The sequence below is a fragment of the Lepisosteus oculatus genome, chromosome 14, assembly GCF_040954835.1.
Source record: "Lepisosteus oculatus isolate fLepOcu1 chromosome 14, fLepOcu1.hap2, whole genome shotgun sequence".
NCBI classification, from domain to species: Eukaryota; Metazoa; Chordata; class Actinopteri; order Semionotiformes; family Lepisosteidae; genus Lepisosteus; species Lepisosteus oculatus.
This window is the reverse complement of record NC_090709.1, coordinates 8,236,517-8,257,302: the sequence shown is the minus strand read 5'-3', so window position 1 is coordinate 8,257,302 and position 20,786 is coordinate 8,236,517. Positions and strand designations below refer to the sequence as shown.

The 20,786-nt window shown below is 53.4% G+C and overlaps 3 non-coding genes across 3 annotated transcripts; 1 reads left to right on the top strand and 2 right to left on the bottom strand.

The window, feature by feature from the left end:
• Positions 1-2,912: 2,912 nt before the first annotated feature.
• On the bottom strand, positions 2,913-2,985 carry trnaf-gaa (transfer RNA phenylalanine (anticodon GAA)). The gene has a single exon. It is a non-coding gene; the product is annotated as a tRNA-Phe (tRNA).
• Positions 2,986-5,458: 2,473 nt separating this feature from the next.
• On the top strand, positions 5,459-5,530 carry trnah-gug (transfer RNA histidin (anticodon GUG)). Its single transcript has one exon. It is a non-coding gene; the product is annotated as a tRNA-His (tRNA).
• Positions 5,531-6,285: 755 nt separating this feature from the next.
• Positions 6,286-6,358, bottom strand: trnaf-aaa (transfer RNA phenylalanine (anticodon AAA)). The gene has a single exon. It is a non-coding gene; the product is annotated as a tRNA-Phe (tRNA).
• Positions 6,359-20,786: the final 14,428 nt, after the last annotated feature.

Genomic DNA, 20,786 nt, shown 5'->3' with positions numbered 1-20,786 from the left:
ACTTGGCCGGGCAGTCTAGGGGCTGAAGAGGAGGCAGAGGAGGACCTCTTGTTTTCCCGCTAAGGAGGCAGGCATCACAGTTTCTGACCATTGCTTCTATGTCCCGGTCAATTCCTGGCCACCACACCAGATCCCGGCACCGTTGCTTGACCCTAACAAAGCCCAGGTGGCCTGCATGTGCCATCTGAAGATCCTGTGCTTGGAGACTGGCTGGATCAACCATGCAGGTCCCCCAGGCAACAAAGGACATGAAAGAAGGGGCCCAGTTCGGCAGAGACTTTGGAGGGCCAGCCTGAGCGTATAAAGCTGTGCAGCTGGGAGAGCACTGATCTGAGGCCTTCTGTAGGTCCTGGAGAGAGACTATAGCCTGTAGTGAAGTGTAGAGCATTTGGATGAGGTCGGGGTCGAGCGTGTCTGAATCAGGGCCTCCAAGCAGGTTAGGAAAGGAGCAGGACAGTAGATCTGTATCTACACTCTCACATCCTGGAGTGAACTTTAGTGTAAAATTGTATTGCTGGAGCCTCTCAGACCAGCTCTGGAGTAGGTGTGGTCGATGCCCTGTTCCTGAAGTGGCAAGCAGTGCGTTGACGGCCTGGTGGTCCATCTGTAGTATGAATGCATGACCATATGAATACATGTGCCACCTCTCACATGCCTAGACTCAGGTCGGGGCCTGTTGCTCCCCCACAGAGTAGTTCTGTATCGTAGGACTGAGAGCCCGGGATGCAAAGGCTATAGGTTGTTTCACCCCATTGTGAAGCTGGGACAGAACAGCTCTCACAGTCATGCTGGAGGCGTCGCAGGTGACAAAGGTGGGGCTGGAGAGGTCAAAGTGTGCCAGGAGAGGTGAGGAGGTGAGCTGAGCCTTCAGGAGACGGACGGCTTCGGAGCAGGCAATAGTCCAAACCCAAGAGGCTTCCTTCTGCAGCAGCTGATGCAGCGGGACTGTAGTGGCTGAGCAGTGTGGCTGAAACCGGATATAGTAGGCAGTCATTCCAAGGAAGGAGGTGACCTGAGCTGGTGTGGTAGGCTCTGGGATGCACTGAAAGGCCTCGATGTTGGACTGCAGTGGGATGAGGCTGACAGCTGTAAGACGAAAACCCACAAACTGGATGGCGCCAGCGGCAAACACAGTTCTCTTTGTTGAGGATGAGGTAGTTGTGGTGAAGAACCTTGAACACCCTGTGGAGGCGCTCATCATGGCTGGCAAGGGTTGGGCCATGAACCACAATGTCATCGAGATAAATGACTACTCCAGTGATTCCAGCGAAGATAGTGGACATCACTTTCTGGAAACAGCTGGGGGTGGAGTACAATCCAAAGGGCACCGTTGTGTAGCAGAAGATACCGATGTGTGTGATGACAGCTGTCAAGTTCCGGCTGTCAGGGTGGAGAGGAATCTGGAAATAGCCCTGACGAAGATCCAGTTTCATAAACACAATGGAACCGGAGAACTGTGAGGTGAGCTCTTCCACTGTTGAGAGGGGGAACTTATCAGGTATGGCAGTTTTATTCACTGATTTCAGGTCCATGCAGACTCACTAGCCCTCGGGCTTTTTCACAACCACCAGATTGGACACCCATAGGGAGGCATTGACCGGTTCAATGATGCCCGCCTCCTGGAGTCCCTGGAGTTCGGCAGTGACCTCATGACAGAGACTGGGTGACATGATGGTGTCAATCAGGGGCTTGTGGATAAAAGCGGTGATGCAGCTGAGGCCATGGAACACTGGAGGCCACTGGGTCTGCCATGGAGAGCTGACCGTGAGAATGGCTGAGCCGCTGTTGTCAAGCAGAGAGAACTCGAGGCGACAAAAAAGTTCCAGTCCCAGGAGGTCGGCGCCATGACGAGACACGTGGAATCTGAAGGGAGAGAGAGCTTTGAGCTATAGCGCACTGATAAGCTGAGTGAGCCTACTATATTAATTTCAGAACTGCCATAACCACACAGGGTGTGGATGTTGCTGAGAGAGGCAGGTGAGAGAAAAACTGCTCTACTGTTGAGAGATTGAAGATAGAGACAGCGGCCCCAGTGTCCAGCAGCAGGGGAATACACACACCCTTCAGCTCAACGGTGCACATTTTGAAAGCTCTGGATGCTGCGTACACTGAGTGAACTGTGGTAGGAGCAGAGGACAGAGAAGCTGAAGCTGAGTGCCGCGGGCGGGGTGCGGCTACTCCACATGGCCGGCAGTGAGTGCAGGAGAAGGAGCAGGGGAGCACAGTCTCCATTTGAAGCGCTATTTGGACAGCCTTGTGCAGCGTGAGGTCATCCAGTGTTGCAAGCAATCTTTCTCTGACTTTCGTATTGTTCCTGTGCTCTATTAGCTGATCCCTTGTGAACTTGTCCTGCATCGCGCTGAGTTGGCAAGGGGGAGGCTAGGGCGCGCAAGTCCGCAACAAACGGATGCACAGACTCAACCGGCTGCTGTTTGCGCTGTCTGAAAAGAATCCTGAGGAGGATGACACTCTGGGGGGCCGTGAAGTGCACTTTCAGAAGCTCCACGGCTTCAGTATAACTTTTTGTTTGTTCTTGCAGGTGCTGCGCTTCTTTTGAGCCGACAGAGCTCGTCTTGGTCTGTCGGCACAGCCCAATTGCAAATGATCGGCTCCGCATACAGAAGGAACATGCGTTTGGTACAAAAGTGCATGAAGGCACCGGAAATACATTGGGAACAAATGACCGGTCGCTCAAAACCTCTGTGAGGTACAGAAGCATGCAAAAGGAGGCTGTTTCCACCCGGTCTCAAACTGGGGACCTTTCACTTGTTAGGCAAACGTGATAACCGCTACACTATAGAAACCTGAAGGGGCTGTGCTGGTGTCTCGTTTACGTTTTGGGCTGAGAAAGGGAAGCCTCACTTTAGGAAGAGGGCGCTGGAGAGAGGAACAAAGGGCGCGATGAAACAAAATGCCGAAACCAAGGATTGAACCAAGGACCTTTAGATCTTCAGTCTAACACTCTCCCAACTGAGCTATTTTGGCTGTGTGCGCAGCCCACTGCCACCTGCTCCAGCCTTTCTGTGTTGCGGCATGAGCGCACCAAGAGGAGCGGGAGAGTGTTGCAGGAACATCACTCAGAAGGAAAGCCACCCAGCTGCGCCCTCTGAGCTCTGTCCAGCGCATCTTCCTCGCATGGACTCCTGCCTGCGACGGGCAGGAAACAATTAGCAAGAACAGAACGACACCCCATGGGTGTCTCATGACCGCACCTTAGGTTGTGACACGTGCAGGTGTGAGGGGTTGCCAGGCTACTTTGGAGCAGAGCTTGGGCGGAGGGGGGTCGGGAAAGCAGACAAAGAGGTGACACCTCAAGGTCTGCACGATCACAGCTCTCCGCCGCCCCAGGCTTCCACTCGATAAGCTACTGGACACACCCGCCCCTCCTCACACAGACCGTGGAAAAGCCCCCGAGTGGGAGGGCTCTCTCTTCTTCCCAGGCGCTCTTGGACATGACGCACAGACAGGGCGCGGGGAGCCGCCGCCTGCAAACACGGCTCCAGGCAGGACCACTCCGCAGGAGCTGCAGAGCAGAGGAGATGAGGGCAGCTTAGCTCCTGTGCAGAGACCTGAGCTGTTGTTGCTGTGGATGCTGTCTTTTCTGCACTCGGGGTAGGAGTGAATGTTGAGTTGCCCTTAAAAATGAAGCAGAGCACTTCAACGGCACGGGTGTGTGTGTGTGCGCCCTGGTGTTTCTGGGAGACGGATCGAACCTGGGCTAAAAGAGAGGGGGCTTAGCCCTCTTCCATTTGCTAGTTCAGAGTTGTACAACCCATTTGTATCTGCTAGGCAGCGCAGTCGTCGTGCACAAAGAACGCTTTGAAAAGCGTCAAAGGCAAGTCATTCCGAGTTGGTCGTTTGTGTTTTCCGTTCAGACGCGAAATGCTGAAATGATCTCTCGGCTCCTCGGTTGTCATTTCTGCTCCGTAAAGGGATCACAGCACGCGTCGGCTTCCAGCATGCTGGGTCGGGACACGATGCCGGGGGTTGGAAAAGGCGATGTTTTCCTCGTTAGTATAGTGGCAAGTATCCCCGCCTGTCACGCGGGAGACCGGGGTTCGATTCCCCGACGGTGAGTAGCTTTTCTTTCACCTCCTTAGAGAAATGACTGCCTTTCACTTCTGTTTTCTTTCACAGCGTCGTGCACCTTTTCATTGCTCTCGCTTTCAGAGCCTCCGCACTGCACACGACTCGACATCAGGAAGCACATTGAAGTGAAAGCAGGAAGCGCTGCAACATGCACTGTGCAGATCCCGCCACAATAAGAGGTGAGTGGGTCTGTTCGATGCAAAAAGAACGCTTTGAGAAGCGTCAAAGGCAAGTCATTCCGAGTTGGTCGTTTGTGTTTTCCGTTCAGACGCGAAATGCTGAAATGATCTCTCGGCTCCTCGGTTGTCATTTCTGCTCCGTAAAGGAATCACAGCACGCGTCGGCTTCCAGGACGGTGGGTCGGGACACGATGCCGGGGGTCGGAGAGAGCGATGTCTTCCTCATTAGTATAGGACCTGTCACCTGTCCCCACCTGTCACGCGGGAGACTGGGGTACATCAGGACGCGCATTGAAGTGAAAGCAGGATGCGCTGGAACATGCACTGTGCAGATCCCGCCACACTAAGAGGTGAGTGGGTCTGTTCGATCACAACGCTAGGCGAATCCCCAATCCCCTTTTGTGCCTGGCGACAAAAGATGTCTGTTTCCGCCCGGTTTCGAAGCGGGGACTTTTCGCGTGTGAGGCGAACGTGATAACCACTACACTACGGAAACGGTGGTAAGACGTGCCCAGCGGCCCAGCACTGAGCTTCGCCAATGCGATTCAGCTGCTTCCAGTGCCTTTATTGGAGTGCGCTGATGGACCATGCTCTCTCTCCAGAGACCAGCACGCCTGTCATGGACGGAGCAGGAAAGGCGGCGCCACATTCTACAGCCCTCTCCACGCAATCGACAAAATCGGGCTACTGAAGTGGAGAAAATCGCCTCTCCAGAAAGTGCAAATATCATCTTGGAGACTATAAATCCTATTGCCGAAGGTCAGCCCTGTCTACCAGAGTAACCCTCCCACAGCGATGATCAGCTCGTCTCACACGCGAGAAGTTTCGGTTGGAAACAAGCGCCCCCTCTTCTCGCACGTTTTGCACGTTCGAGTAGTTTTAATGCGGCTCTTTCGTACACGGTGCTGATCTTTTGGAAAGCAGGAGGCAAAACCGAGTCGAACCGCCTGGGTGAAAACCAGGAACCCTAACCGCTAGACTATATAGCAGCGAACAACCATGCTATTCCCGGCATCATGCAAGCAAACTACATAAATATGAGAAAACACGCAAGAGAGTTGTCACTCAGAGTGTCGAAGGGTCGATGTATACTGGGGCTCAGTTGAAATGCAACGTCAGGACTTTTCCGAATTATGTCACACGAAGAGAGCACAGCCTTTTCCGCCCTGCCACGTGTGTATCGGTAACTCGCCGTGATTGTATAGTGGTCAGTACTTTGCGTTGTGGCCGCAACAACCCCGGTTCGAATCCGGGTCACGGCAGAATAGGGGTGTCCGCTTTTACTACTCGCACGAATGAAGGCAAAAAAAAGCCAATCGATGTGAACGAACGGCGCTTTACAGAGGAGTACTGCCTGACTGGATCGTTGATGAACGACAGAGGCCACTCGGACCTCTTCTCGGTTTTCTTCAATGACTTACTAAGGATCTTCTTCACATTCGCCCATGCAGGGGAAGCCAGTTACAGCAAAGCAAACGCAGGAAAGTGCATTTCAAGCAGAGACCAGGAGGGACTTGTTTACACCGAGAGTGGTCGGAGAATGGAACAATGCACCCAGCCCTGTTGCTGGAGCCGATTCTTGATGAGCTCTGGGGCTCACTAAGAGGCCCCCGCTGGATGCTAATCTTTCTGTTGTTCTTGCAGGTCCTGCGCTGCTTTTGAGCCGACAGAGCTCGTCCTGGTCTGTCGGCACAGCCCAATTGCAAATGATCGGCTCCGCGTACAGAAGGAACGTGCGTTTGGTACAAGAGTGCACGAAGGCACCGGAAATACATTGGGAACAAATGACTGTCGCTCAAGACCTCTGTGAAGTACAGGAGTGTGCAAAATGAGGCTGTTTCTGCCTGGTCTCGAACCGGAGACCACTCGCATGTTAGGCGAACGTGATAGCCGCTACGCTACGGAAACCTGCAGGGACCGCTGCTGGTGTCTCGCTTGCGTTTCGGGCTGAGAAAGGGACGCGTCACTTTAGGCAGGGGGCGCTGGAGAGAGGAACAAAGGGCGCGATGAAACAAAATGCCGAAACCCGGGATCGAACCAGGGACCTTTAGATCTTTAGTCTAACGCTCTCCCAACTGAGCTATTTCAGCAGTGCGCCAAGCCCACACCCACCTGCTCCAGCCTTCCTGTGTTGCGGCATGAGCGCACCAAGAGGAGCGGGAGAGTGTTGCAGGAACGTCACTCAGAAGGAAAGGAACATGTGACCAGTCGCTCAAGAACTCTGTGAAGTACAGGAGCGTACAAAAGGAGGCTGTTCCCGTCCGGTTTCAAACCGGGGATTTTTCGCGTGTGAGGCAAACGTGATAACCGCTGCACTACGGAAACGGTGAGAAAAGGGGCCCACCAGCAGGGAGTATTCAAGCTTATTGCATTACTGCTCCCAACCAGATGATATCAATTTAATTCCTAAGGCTTATGTACTTGTTTTGAGTATCTCATGTAGAAGTTGTAAACAAGTTCAATTACGAAACGGTCTAAATGAATGATATACCAAACTTATGTCCTCTTGATATGTGTAACTCTTTGTAACTGAATGAATTCTGATAACCCTTACGATAAGATCTGTTAGGTTTGCATGCATATTCTATATATTAACAAATGTATCCTCGTGTATTAGTACCTGTGTGTGCGTTGTTTGAGTTATGTCGCATGGTTGGATTCTAAGACCATTAAAATAATCAATTTTGTGATTTACTGCCACAAAAATAATTGTCCCAGTAAATGCCCAAACCCCTACAGAACTTGTGCTTCGTGAGAGAACACTACAACAGTGTGTGATATCCTGTCCCAGCCTGAGGAGCAGACAGCGAGCCTGTCTCTTAATAATACTAATAATACAGTGTGTGATTCCCTGCCCCAGCCAGAGGAACAGACAGTGAGCCTGTCTCTCAATAATAATACACTGTGTGATCTCCTGTCCCAGCCTGGGAAACAGTGAGTCAGCCTCTCAATAATTATAATACAGTGTGATCTACTGTCCCAGCCAGAGGAACACACAGTGAGCCTGTATCTAAATAATAATAATACAGTGCGTGATCTCCTGTACTAGCCTGAGGAACAGACAGCGAGCCTGTCTCTCAATAATGATAACCTAGTGTGGAATGTCCTGTCCCAGTCTGAAGGACAAACAGTGAGCATGTCCCTCAGTAATAATAGAACAGTGTGTGATCTCCAGTCCCAGCAGGAGGAACAGACAGTGAGTCTGTATCTCAATACTAATAATACAGTGTGTGATCTCCTGTCCAAGCCTGGGGAACACTGAGGCTGTCTCTCAATACTAATAATACAGTGTGTGATATCCTGCCCCAGCCTGAGGAACAGACAGTGAGCCTGTCTCTCAATAATAATAATACAGTGTGTGATTTCCTGTCCCAGCCTGGGGAACAGTGAACCAGATACTCAATAATAATAATACAGTGTGTGCTTTCCTGTCTCAGCCTGGGGAACACTGAGCCTGTCTCTCAATACTAATTATACAGTGTGTCATTTCCTGCCCCAGTCAGAGGAACAGACCGTGAGCCCGTCTCTCAATAATAATAATACAGTGTGTGATCTCCTTTCCCAACCTGAGGAACAGACAGGAGTGAGCCAGTCTCTCAATAATAATAATACAGTGTGTCATTTCCTGTCCCAGCCTGAGGAACAGTGAGCTTGTCTCTCAATAATAATAATAATAATACAGTTTGAACTCCTGTCCCAGCCTGAGGAAGGGTGAGCCTGTCTCTCAATAATAAAAATACAATGTGTTATCTCCTTTCCCGGCCTGGGGAACACTGAGGCTTTCTCTCAATACTAATAATACAGTGTGTGATATCCTACCCTAGCCTGAGGAACAGACAGTGAGCCTGTCTCTCAATAATAATAATACAGTGTGTGATTTCCTGTCCCAGCCTGAGGAACAGACTGTGAGCCTGTCTCTCAATAATAATAATCCAGTGTGTGATCTCCTGTTCAAGCCCAAGCGAAGACACAGTGAGCCTATCTGTCAATAATAGTAATACAGTGTGTGATCTCCTGTCCCATTCTGAGGAACAGACAGTCAGCCTATCTGTCAATAATAATAATACAGTGTGTGATCTCCTGTCCCAGCCTGAGAAACAGACAGTGAGCCTGTCTCTCAATAATAATAATACAGCGTGTGATCTCCTGTCCCAGCCTGAGGAACAGACAGTGAGCCTGCCTCTCAATAACAAGCCAATGTGTGATCTCCTGTCCCAGCCTGAGGAACAGAGAGTGAGCCTGTCTCTCAATAATAATACAGTGTGTGATCCTCTGTCCCAGCCTGAGGAACAGACAGTGAGCCTGTCTCTCAATAATAATAATACAGTGTGAATTCCTGTCTCAGCTTGTGGAACATACAGTGAGCCTGTCTCTCTTTAATAATAATATAATGTATGACCTCCTGTCCCAGCCTGGGGAATATACAGTGAGCCTGTCTCACTATAATAATAATACAGTGTCTGATCTCCTGTCCCAGCCTGAGGAACAATGAGCCTGTCAATCAATAATAATACAGTATGTGATGTCCTGTCTTCGCCTGAGGAACAGAGAGTAAGCCTGTCTCTCAATAATAATAATTCAGTGTTGGATCTCCTGTCCCAGTCTGATGAACAGACAGTGAGCCTCTCTCTCTCAATAATAATAATACAGTGTGTGATCTCCTGTCCCAGCCTGGGGAACAGTGTGCCAGACTCTCAATAATAATAATACAGTGTGATCTACTGTCCCAGCCTGAGGAACAGACAGTGAGTTTGTCTCTCAATAATAATAATACAGTGTGTGATCTCCTGTCCCAGCCTGGGGAACAGTGAGCCAGACTCTCAATAATAATAATACAGTGTTATCTCCTGTCCCAGCCTGGGGAACAGACAGTGAGCCTGTCTCTCAATAATAATAATACAGTGTGTGATCTCCTGTCCCAGACTGAGGAACAGACAGTGAGACTGTCTCTCAATAATTATAATAATACTGTGTGAGCTCCTGACCCAGCCTGGGGAACATACAGTGAGCCTGTCTCTCTATAATAATAATTCAGTGTGGGATCTCCTGTCCAACTCTGAGGAACAGACAGTGAGCCTGTCTCTAAATAATAATAATACAGTGTGTGATCCTCTGTCCCAGCCTGAGGAACAGACAGTGAGCTTGTCTATCAATAATAATAATACAGTGTGTGATCTCCTGTCCCAGCCTGAGGAACAGTGAGCCTGTCAATCAATAATAATACAGTATGTGATGTCCTGTCTCAGCTTGAGGAACAGAGAGTAAGCCTGTCTCTCAATAATAATAATACAGTGTGGGATCTCCTGTCCCAGCCTGGGGAACAGTGAGCCAGACTCTCAATAATATTAATAATAATAATAATAATACAGTGTGATCTACTGTCCTAGCCTGAGGTACAGTGAGCCTGTCTCTCAATAATAATATAGTGTGTGACCACCTTCTGTGGTCTGTTTCAAATCCACCCGCGATGAGACACCGAGGAGAAATGAAGAGCCCCAGTCGCGCTAGAAAATCACCTGGGAAAGAGACTTTCAATGTAGGAAAAAAAAGTCGTCAGTAACAGACATAATATGTTTGTTTTGTTTTTTTAATCGCTGCGATGTGTGACTAAGCTCATACGACTAAGATTTGCCCCCTTTGTCTAGATCTGGTAACCTGCTCGTCGCTGGTGGGCCAGATCGTGTCCCCCGTCACTACACTGGGGCATTAAGACCCACACAGACCGCAGGGTGAGTGCCCCCTGCTGGCCCCACTGAGAGGTCGTATCCCACCTCCTCCGCTCTCTGCGAAAAGCAGTATCTTCAGGCCCTGACATCCCACCCCTGCCACTCTCTGCGTAAATAAGTATCGTCAGGCCCTGACATCCCACCCCTGCCACTCCCTGCATAAATAAGTGTCGTATGGCCCTGACATCACACCCCCACCACTCTCTGCGGAAACCACTGTCGTATAGCCCTGACACCCAACCCTCCACTCTCTGCATTAAGCACTGTCGTATAGCCCTGACACCCACCCCTCCACTCTTTGAATAAAGCAGTGTCGTCAGGCCCTGACATCCCACCCCCGCCACTGTCTACGTAAAGTAGTATCGTCAGGGCCTGACATCCCACTCCCGCCACTCTCTGTGTAAAGTAGTGTCATATGGCCCTGACACCAATCCCTCCACTCTCTGCATAAAGCAGTGTCTTATGGCCCTGAAACCCTCCCCTCCACTCTTTGAATAAAGCAGTGTCGTCAGGCCCTGACATCCCACCCCCGCCACTGTCTACGTAAAGTAGTGTTGTCAAGCCCTGACATCCCTCCCCCGCCACTCTCTGTGTAAAGCACTGTCGTATGGCCCTGACATGACACCCCCACCACTCTCTGCGTAAAGCACTGACGTATAACCCTGACACCCACCCCTCCACACTCTGCGTTAAGCTGTGTTGTCAGGCCCTGATATCCCACCCCCGCCACTCTCTGTGTAAAGCAGTTTCATATGGCCCTGATATCCCACCCCCACCACTCTCTGTGTAAAGCACTGCTGTATGGCCCTGACATCACACCCCCACCACTCTCTGCGGAAAGCACTGTCATATAGCCCTGACACCCACCCCTCCATTTTTTGCATAAAGCAGTGTCGTCAAGCCCTGCCACTCTCTGCGTAAAGAAGTGTCGTATGGCCCTGACATCACACCCCCACCACTCTCTGCCGAAAGCACTGTCGTATAGCCCTGACATCCCACCCCTCCACTCTCTGCATAAAGCAGTGTCGTCAAGCCCTGACATCCCACCCCCACCACTCTCTGTGTAAAGCAGTGTCATATGGCCCTGACATCCTAGCCCCGCCACTCTCTGTGTAAAGCAGTGTCATATGGCCCTGACATCCCACCCCCACCACTCTCTGTGTAAAGCACTGTTGTATGGCCCTGACATCACACCCCCACCACTCTCTGCGGTAAGCACTGTCGTATAGCTTTGACACCCACCTCTCCGCTCTCTGTGTAAAGCAGTGTCATCTAGCCCTGACATCCCACCCCCTCCACTCTCTGAATAAAGAAGTGTCGTATGGCCCTGACACCCACCCCTCCATTCTCTGCATAAAGCAGTGTCGTCAGGCCCTGACATCCCACCCCTCCACTCTCTGCGTAATGCGGTATAGTCGGGCCTTGACATCCAACCCCCGCCACTCTCTGCGTAAAGCAGAGATGTTACAGACATTTACAACAAAGACATATTATAAAATATTGACATATACTGTAGGCGGCTGGAGCATTATTGGGAGACAGACTCACTGTTCCTCAGGCTGTGACAGGAGATCACATACTGGGCTGCCAGATCAACTGAGTTCCCTCCTCCCTCTCCCAGTAGGATTGGGACCCGTTGTGATTCTGGCAGGTGTGGGAACTCTGGGATTAGATTTCTGAATTTCGGGAAGAATGTTTCTCTAATCCCAGAGTATCTGTCACAGTGCAGTAGGAAGTGCACCTCTGTCTCTATTTCTCCCCGCTGGCAGTGGGAGCACAGCCTGTCCTCTCTGGGCAGCCAGGTCTGCCTGTGTCGCCCAGTTTCTATGGCCAGGTTGTGGTCACTGAGCCTGTACTTCGTCAGGGTCTGTTTCTGTTTGTTATTTTTTATTTTGGTGAAATATTCAGCTAGTGTGTATTGTCTGTTTAAGGTTCTGTAGCATTCCAGTTTATGTTGTGTTTGTGTGTGTGTGTCCCAGTGTGTGAGATATTGCTGTTTGATCTGTGCTGTGATGTGGTTGAGTCTGGGTTGTGGTGCTCTAGCAGTGCTGTCCTGAGGCTGGTTAGTGTCGGTGTCACTCACTGCGAGTGTGATCTCAGCAGAGTCTCTGTACTCTTGGGACACTTGACTCACCTGTCTCTCTCTTTCTCTCCCTGTGCTGTCCCTCTCCTACCCCCTCTCTCCCTCCTTGGACTCCAGCTGGAGGAGGTCCAATCACCACCTCCTGTGAGACAGAAGAAAAATAAGGTGGGTAATGCTCTGATCCTCTCTTTACTCCTGTCCAGTGTCCAGTCAGTGTCCAGTCAGTGTGTCTGTATGAACCCCTCTCTCTCTCAGTGCAGTGTTCATGTACTGGAGTGTCCAGTCAGTGTGTCTGTATGAACCCCTCTCTCTCTCAGTGCAGTGTTCATGTACTGGAGTGTCCAGTCAGTGTGTCTGTATGAACCCCTCTCTCTCTCAGTGCAGTGTTCATGTACTGGAGTGTCCAGTCATGTGTCTGTATGAACCCCTCTCTCTCTCTCAGTGCAGTGTTCATGTCCTGGAGTGTCCAGTCCGACTCTTAACGTGACTCTCCTGTCTCTGCTTCAGAAGCGCTGGTGCGTCTTTTTAAACTCCCTGAGCTGCGTGTCGGTGGAGACAGATGATCAGGACGAGGCGATGGAGGCGGCGGAGACCGTGGGTCAGGAGAGGAAGAGCGAGGGAGAGGAGGAGCAGGCTGCCGGGAAGGACAAGAAGAGGAAGAGGAGGTGCAGGTGAGCAGACAGGGGGGCGCCGCCCGGTCGTGTCTGTGATTCAAGGAGGAGTCTCCTCTTGCTGTTTGATGTCATGGTGACGTCTGTGTCTGTGTCCCTCACACCTGCAATAACAATATTCTTTCCAGGTTCCTTTCCTGGTTCTGTGCCAGCTAAGATCTGGACTGGACTGGACTGGAGCTGAGGGACGCCAGACTGGACTGCACTGAAGCTGAGGGGCCCCAGACTGGACTGGACAGGAGCTGAGGGACACCAGACTGGACTGGACTGGAGCCTAGGGACACCAGACTGGACTGGACCGGAGCTGAGAGACACCAGACTGGACTGCACTGGAGCTAAGAGACACCAGACTGGACTGGACTGGAGCTGAGGGGCCCCAGACTGGACTGGACAGGAGCTGAGAGACACCAGACTGGACTGGACTGGAGCTGAGGGACCCCAGACTGTGCTGGACCGAAGCTGAGGGACCCCAGTCTGGACTGAAGCTGAGGGACCCCAGACTGTGCTGGACCGAAGCTGAGGGACCCCAGTCTGGACTGCACTGGAGCTGAGGGACACCAGGTTGGACTGGAGCTGAGGGGTCCCAGACTGGACTGGACTGAAGCTGAGGGGCCCCAAACTGGACTGAACTGAAGCTGAGGGGCCCCAGACTGGACTGGACTGAAGCTGAGGGACCCCAGACCCCAGTCTGGACTGAAGCTTGTAATTTTTGTTCTTTTGTTAAGCATCAATAAAAATTTTAAAAAAAAAATCTGTTTAGCTTTTGGTTTCCCCCCCCAAAGTTGCTGCTGGGAGAAGTGTGAGTGGGGCCAGCAGGGGGCGCTCTCACCCTGCAGTCTGTGTGGGTCCTGATGCCCCAGTATAGTGACAGGGGACAGTGGACTGTAAACAGGCGCCGTCCTTCGGATGAGACGTCAAACCAAGGTCCTGACTCTCTGTGCTCATTAACAATCCCGGGGTGTTTCTGGAGAAGAGTCGGGGTGTTATCCCACTATCCTGGCCTGATTCCCCCCCTGGTCTTGACCCATCATGGCCTCCTAATCACCCCCCTCTCTGAACTGGCTCCATCCCTCTGCTCTCCTCCCCACTGGATCCCCCTGACCTGGGAAGAGCTCTGAGTGGAGAGTCCAGACGAATTAATTATTATTATTCGTGCTGCACTGGGCTTCAGTTCTGGCAGTGAGAGAGGGACTCTGTGATCAGTACAGATACTTATGACTGTATAATAATACACGATAGAAATGGAAAACAGGGTAGCGCTGTAGTCTCTTCGAAACGTTTTGAACTGCCAGAAGAAGTTTTCACAACCCGGACTCGTGAAGGTACAGGTCTTCTCCCATCGTCCGGAGCAAAGTGTATGGTATCCTGGTGATTTCTCCCGTTTTGAACGGAGTTTAATGTCGCGTTTCTACTTTATTAGAGAGAGGCGCTGAACATCCTGTGATGGACTGGTGTCCTGTCCAGGGTGTGTGAGTGTGTGTGTGTCCTGTGATGGACTGCTGTCCTGTCCAGGGTGTGTGAGTGTGTGTGTGTCCTGTGATGGACTGGTGTCCTGTCCAGGGTGTGTGTGTGTACTGTGATGGACTGGTATCCTGTGAAGGACTGGTGTCCTGTCCAGGGTGTGTGTGTGTCCTGTGATGGACTGGTGGATCACAATATTAATTCTCCTCCTTGATTCCCTCATTTATAGTTAGAGTGAAAGCGGGACACGGCAGTAAAAGCTCAGCCCTGCGGGTGGTGGTCCTCTCGGCCACACGGGGGCGCTGTGGCTCCACGGGGTGGGGGTTATGTTCAAGTCCCACTGGGAATCGCACCGACGCGGCGGAGTTCGTGAACGTCCCAGACACCAAGAAAACGAGAGAGAGAAAAAAGGTCGTTTTCGGGGTTCAAGAAGCAACCCCGAGATTCAGGGAGTTTCCCCGCTGAGCTTACTCTGCCGAAAACACGCAGGTTTTATTTTTTTCCCGTGCCCCCCCTCACACAGGCCGTTTCTGTAGCGTGAAGTTGAGTTTTTTTGCGTGGCGGTCGGTGAGGGGTGAAATTTTCTTTTTTCCCACGGTCTGAAACAGAAACGGCCGGGTGGTGTTGTAGAGAGGTCGACGTGCCTGGTTTTCCTCGTCTCCGAAGCCCGTTTTTTTGGGGGGGGTCGTGAGGTCCCACGCAGCGCTCGGAAAAGAAAATGCCGTCTCTTTTCCCCGCAGGACGGGGGGGGGGGGAACCCGTGTTTTTTGGACGTGGCGTGGCCCGAAATTTCTGCCCTTGGCCGCTAGAGGGGGGTGGAGGTTGGTCTTTCTTTGACTTGGGGGTAGGTGGGGTGCTAATTTCACTGAACCATACCTAACGGAAACCCGTGTTGGACGTGGGGGTGCTGAATGCGCCCTCGACGTGATTTTGTCTTTAAATTCAAGTGCAGCTTTTGTAACCATTGGGCCGGAAACACCTGGACCCGTTTCCCCTGCCTGTCCGAGGTGGCAACTACCGGGGTCGTACAGGGACACCCGGCTGGCCGCTGAGAGTTGGAAAAATAAAATGTCCACCTAAAAAAAAAACAACCGCGAAAAATGTCGGCCATTTTTGTTTCGCGGCCGAGCCGTGAGCGCGTCGGGGGCGACATCACGGGGGCGTCACAATGAGCCGCCTGATGTCACAGAGCGGCGGAATCTAGCGGGGGGCGGCGCTGGAGCCCCGTGAGCTCAGAGGAGTGAAGAGAGAGGAGGAGGAAAGGACTATATAGCGCTTTCTAAACACGTGTTTCTTCCAAAAAAGATTCGTGGGTTACTTCGACTTCAATCAAATAATAGTTCCAGCTTCAGATTCACTCTGAAGTATCCCCGTGAAATCGGCAAGTCAGTTAAAAATGCCGCTGTCGAGAAATAACAAAATAAGTTGAGAAATAAGTTGTTTTTTTTTTCCCGTTACTCCACTCTTATGGGTGTGATCGTGCTGTAAAAAGATATTGAGAGGAGGTGCACCTCTACACAGAGAGTGGTGGGGGTGGGGAACAAGCTGCCCAGCCCTGTGGTTGAAGCCGATACCCTGGCTTCTCTCCAGACACAGCTGGGTGAGCTCCTCCAGTCAGGACAGGAGGCTCTACTATACACTATACACAGAGGGGGGCGGGGGTGGGGAACAAGCCGCCCAGCTGTGTGGCTCCGCCACCTCCCCTCCCCTCTGTGACTCTGCTTGTCTCGGCAGGGCGATGGACCGACAGAGATGCCGCACGGCCGTGCGCGGTCGCAGCAGGACCCGGGCCCGGCGAGGCGTCGTAAGTCCACCCCTCCCGCCCGCCGTCCAGCGTCCAGCGTCCAGCCCTCCTCCGACTGGCCTCTCCGCCCCCAGCAGCGCTCGCTGTATTATAATAATAATAATAAACTTCACTGATAGAGCACCTTTCACACACATAGCAGCGCAAAGTGCTTGACAGACCAGGTCTCAAGGTAACACCTCCAGACGAGGAGAGACACTTCCAATGGTGATCTTGACTGAGGACACGCCTCGGCTCAAGAGACAGGGTCGCGGGTCCGAGGAAAACCAAGCTGCAGGTCCATTATGGCCTTCTGAGAGCACAGATTGCCTCTGGACGTCCTACACTCTTCCTGGACACACTGTAGAGACTCACCTGTCCGGACTCTCACTGGACACACTGTAGAAACTCACCTGTCCAGACTCTTACTGGACACACTGTACACACTCACCTGTCCAGACTCTCACTGGACACACTGTAGAGACTCACCTGTCCAGACTCTTACTGGACACACTGGTCAGACTCACCTGTCCAAACTCTCACTGGACACACTGTAGAGACTGCCCAGGGCCCCTAGTCTCGACACGACTGGGCTGGGCTATTTGGTCAGAGCTGTCTCGGAGATGGGCTGTTTGGCGTCTTCACAGGTCACACCGGTCAGGCCGAACCCGGACTGGCAGCGGGAGAGGTCCTGGCCCAAGTCCCGGTGCTTTTCCGTAAGTCTGACCCGGTCGCCTTCCGCGAGACTGGACCGGCCGCCCTGTGGTGGGCCCGGTGCCCCACATCTACCCTACAGCTCCCCCACTGACCCCTAAACTCCCGATACCCTACAGCTCCACACTCTGTCCCCTAAACTCCCGATACCCTACAGCTCCCCACTCTGGCCCCTAAACTCCCAATACCCTACAGCTCCCCACACTGACCCCTAAATTCCCGATACCCTACAGCTCCCCACTCAGCTCCCCACTCTGGCCCCTGGGGTCGCCCGGCTCGTCCCGCTCGGGCTCGCCCAGCTCGTTCGGCTCGGTGTCCCCCCCCTCCTCGCCCGAGAGCCCCCTCCGCTCCCCGGCCCCGGCCCCCCCCTCCGGCCCCCTCAGGCCCCTGACCGCCCCGCCACGCCGCCCCCCCTTCCTCCCCACCATGCCCCTCGAGCCCCCCCTGCTGCCCGGGGCGGTGCCCCTGCCCCTGCCCCCGCCCGTCCTGCCCCCCATCACCCGCCCGGCCCCGCCAGGCCCCGCCTGGGGCTCCCCAGTGCGGAGGGCAAGGAGAGAGGCTGAGATGTATGACGAGGCAAGTGGGGCAGAGTCTGTCCGTCTGTCCGTCTGTCTGTCCATCTGTCCTTCTGTCCATCTATCCTTCAGTCCATCTGTCCCTCTGTCCATCTGTCCCTCTGTCATTCTGTTCTTTTCTCTGTCCATCTGTCCATCTGTCTTTCTGTCCTTTTCTCTGCCTTTCTGTCCATCAGTCCATCTGTCCTTTTCTCTGTCTTTTTGTCCGTCTGTACTTCTCTCTTTCTGTCTTTCTGTCCTTCTGTCTGAGTCTCTCCATGTCTCCCTGCTCTCTGTCTGTCCTGCGTTGTCCCAGCTGGGTCTCTCTCCCTGTGTCTCTCCGTGTGTCTCCCTGCTCTCTGTCTGTCCTGCGTTGTCCCAGCTGGGCCTGTCTCCCTGTGTCTCTCCGTGTGTCTCCCTGCTCTCTGTCTGTCCTGCATTGTCCCAGCTGGGCCTGTCTCCCTGTGTCTCTCCGTGTGTCTCCCTGCTCTCTGTCTGTCCTGCGTTGTCCCAGCTGGGTCTCTCTCCCTGTGTCTCTCTGTGTGTCTCCCTGCCTGTCTCTCTGTCTGTCCTGCGTTGTCCCAGCTGTGTCTCCCTCCCTCCTCTCTCTCTCCATGTGTCTCCCTGCTCTCTGTCTGTCCTACGTTATCCCAAATGGGTCTCTCTCCCTGTGTCTCTCCTTGTGTCTCCCTGCTCTCTGTCTGTCCTGCGTTGTCCCAGCTGGGTCTCTCTCCCTGTGTCTCTCCGTGTGTCTCCCTGCCTGTCTCTCTGTCTGTCCTGCGTTGTCCCAGCTGGGCCTGTCTCCTCTGCTCTCTGCCTTCAGCTCTGTTCGCCGATGTCCCGCCAGCCCGTCACTCTCTCAGCCTGTCTCTTGACTTGCAGGAGGAAGAGGAGGTGGAGACAGCTCTACCGGCAGGAGAGAGGAAGGAGGTCAGTGCTGGTCCCACCCTGCCCCCTGTCCTGTCTGTGGTGGAGTTTTGCCGTCTTGTCTGTCCCTGGGTCTCATTGTCTCTCTCTCTTTCAGCCCTGTCTGTCAGTGTCTCTTTCGGCCTGCTGTCTGCCTGTCCCTGCCTCTCTGTCTCTCTCTCTTTCAGCCCTGTCTGTCAGTGTCTCTCTCCTCCTCCTCTCTGTCCTCAGTGTGTCTCTCTCCTCCTCTCTGTCCTGTGGTGTCCAGGCAGTGTGTCTCTCTCCTCCTCCTCCTCTCTGTCCTGTGGTGTCCAGTGGGTCAGTATTAGTGGGCTACACCCAGGCTCACTCACTGCGAGTGTGATCTCAGCAGAGTCTCTGTGCTCTTGGGACACTTGACTCACCTGTCTCTCTCTTTCTCTCCCTGTGCTGTCCCTCTCCTGCCCCCTCTCTCCCTCCAAGGACTCCAGCTGGAGGAGGTCCAATCACCACCTCCTGTGAGACAGAAGAAAAAGAAGGTGGGTAATGCTCTGATCCTCTCTTTACTCCTGTCCAGTGTCCAGTCAGTGTGTCTGTATGAACCCCTCTCTCTCTCAGTGCAGTGTTCATGTACTGGAGTGTCCAGTCAGTGTGTCTGTATGAACCCCTCTCTCTCTCAGTGCAGTGTTCATGTCCTGGAGTGTCCAGTCAGTGTGTCTGTATGAACCCCTCTCTCTCTCAGTGCAGTGTTCATGTCCTGGAGTGTCCAGTCAGTGTGTCTGTATCAACCCCTCTCTCTCTCAGTGCAGTGTTCATGTACTGGAGTGTCCAGTCCGACTCTTAACGTGACTCTCCTGTCTCTGCTTCAGAAGCGCCGATGCGTCTTTTTGAAGTCCCTGAGCTGCGTGTCAGTGGAGACAGAAGATCAGGACGAGCCGATGGAGGCGGCGGAGACCGTAGCTCAGGAGAGGAAGAGTGAGGGAGAGGAGGAGCAGGCTGCCGGGAAGGACAAGAAGAGGAAGAGGAGGTGCAGGTGAGCAGACAGGGGGGCGCCGCCCGGTCGTGTCTGTGATTCAAGGAGGAGTCTCCTCTTGCTGTTTGATGTCATGGTGACGTCTGTGTCTGTTTACAGTCCAGTGTCCCCCGTCTGTCTGGTGTCACAGTCTGGTGTCCCTCAGCTCCTGTCCAGTCCAGTCTGGGGTCCCTCAGCTTCGGTCCAGCACAGTCTGGGGTCCCTCACACCTGCAATAACAATATTCTTTCCAGGTTCCTTTCCTGGTTCTATGCCTGCTAAGATCTGGACTGGACTGGACTGGACTGAATTGGACTGGACCGGAGCTGAGGGACACCAGACGACTGGACTGCAGCCTAGGGACACCAGACTGGACTGGACTGGAGCTGAGAGACACCAGACTGGACCGAAGCTGAGGGACCCCAGACTGTGCTGGACCGAAGCTGAGGGACCCCAGACTGGACTGGACAGGAGCTGAGGGACACCAGACTGTGCTGGACCGAAGCTGAGGGACCCCAGTCTGGACTGAAGCTGAGGGACATCAGACTGTGCTAGACCGAAGCTGAGGGACCCCAGTCTAAGCTGGACCGAAGCTGAGGGACCCCAGTCTGTGCTGTGCCGAAGCTGAGGGACACCAGACTGTGCTGGACCGAAGTTGAGGGACCCCAGACTGTGCTGGTCTGAAGCTGAGGGACCCCAGACTGGACAGCACTGGAGCTGAGGGACACCAGACTGGACTGGACTGGAGCTGAGGGGCCCCAGACTGGACTAGACTGGAGCTGAGAGGCCCCAGACTGGACTGGACCACAGCTGAGGGACCTCAGGCTGTGCTATACCGAAGCTGAGGGACCCCAGACTGTGCTGGACCGAAGCTTAGGGACCCCAGTCTGGACCAAAGCTGAGGGACCCCAGTCTGTGCTGGACCGAAGCTGAGGGACCCCAGACTGGACCGAAGCTGAGGGACCCCAGACTGTGCTGGACCGATGCTGAGGGACCCCAGTCTGGACCGAAGCTGAGGGACCCCAGTCTGGACTGAAGCTGAGGGACATCAGACTGTGCTGTGCCGAAGCTGAGGGACACCAGACTGTGCTGGACCGAAGTTGAGGGACCCCAGACTGTGCTGGTCTGAAGCTGAGGGACCCCAGACTGGACAGCACTGGAGCTGAGGGACACCAGACTGGACTGGACTGGAGCTGAGGGGCCCCAGACTGGACTAGACTGGAGCTGAGAGGCCCCAGACTGGACTGGACCACAGCTGAGGGACCTCAGGCTGTGCTATACCGAAGCTGAGGGACCCCAGACTGTGCTGGACCGAAGCTTAGGGACCCCAGTCTGGACCAAAGCTGAGGGACCCCAGTCTGTGCTGGACCGAAGCTGAGGGACCCCAGACTGTGCTGGACCGATGCTGAGGGACCCCAGTCTGGACTGAAGCTGAGGGACCCCAGACTGCACTGGACTGAAGCTGAGGGGCCCCAGACTGGACTGAAGCTGAGGGGCCCCAGACTGGTCTGGACTGATGCTGAGGGGCCCCAGACTGGACTGATGACCTTTTGTTAAGCATCAATAAATTTTTTTAAAAAAAAATCTGTTTAGCTTTTGTTTTTTTCCCTCCCCCCCCCCCTAAGGTTG